The following is a 433-nucleotide window of genomic DNA, read 5'->3' as shown; positions in this document are numbered from 1 at the left end:
CAAGGGAAGTTCAAATAGCACGTCAGGTGAACAGAGGTCAGATTCCTAACCATTTTAGAGGGAAAGGTCAGGTCAGCATTAAAATTCAAGAGAAGCAGAAAGACCCTTTTGTTTATACGGACATGTTAGCTGTATTAATTCCATCCCACTTCAACGCTGTCTATTCCTATGCAGATAAAGTCCCTGTAAATCGTACGCTAATTGACACCTCAACATGACAAGGGATCATAATGCTGTGTTATGTATTAGCGAATGATCAAGAGAAAATATAAAAAAACAATGTTATCAACACACATTGGAATGAAACGGGTTGGAAATGACTACTTTTTTAAAAAATTTACCGTGGAATGTATGAAGAGAAATGTTCCTCAAACTTAACCAGTGAACTAGAAATGATCATATTTAAGAAGAGTATTGTTTGATTTACCTGCGG

Source organism: Penaeus monodon, chromosome 25 (assembly GCF_015228065.2).
Source record: "Penaeus monodon isolate SGIC_2016 chromosome 25, NSTDA_Pmon_1, whole genome shotgun sequence".
In the NCBI taxonomy this organism is placed as follows: Eukaryota; Metazoa; Arthropoda; class Malacostraca; order Decapoda; family Penaeidae; genus Penaeus; species Penaeus monodon.
This window is presented reverse-complemented; position numbering follows the sequence as displayed.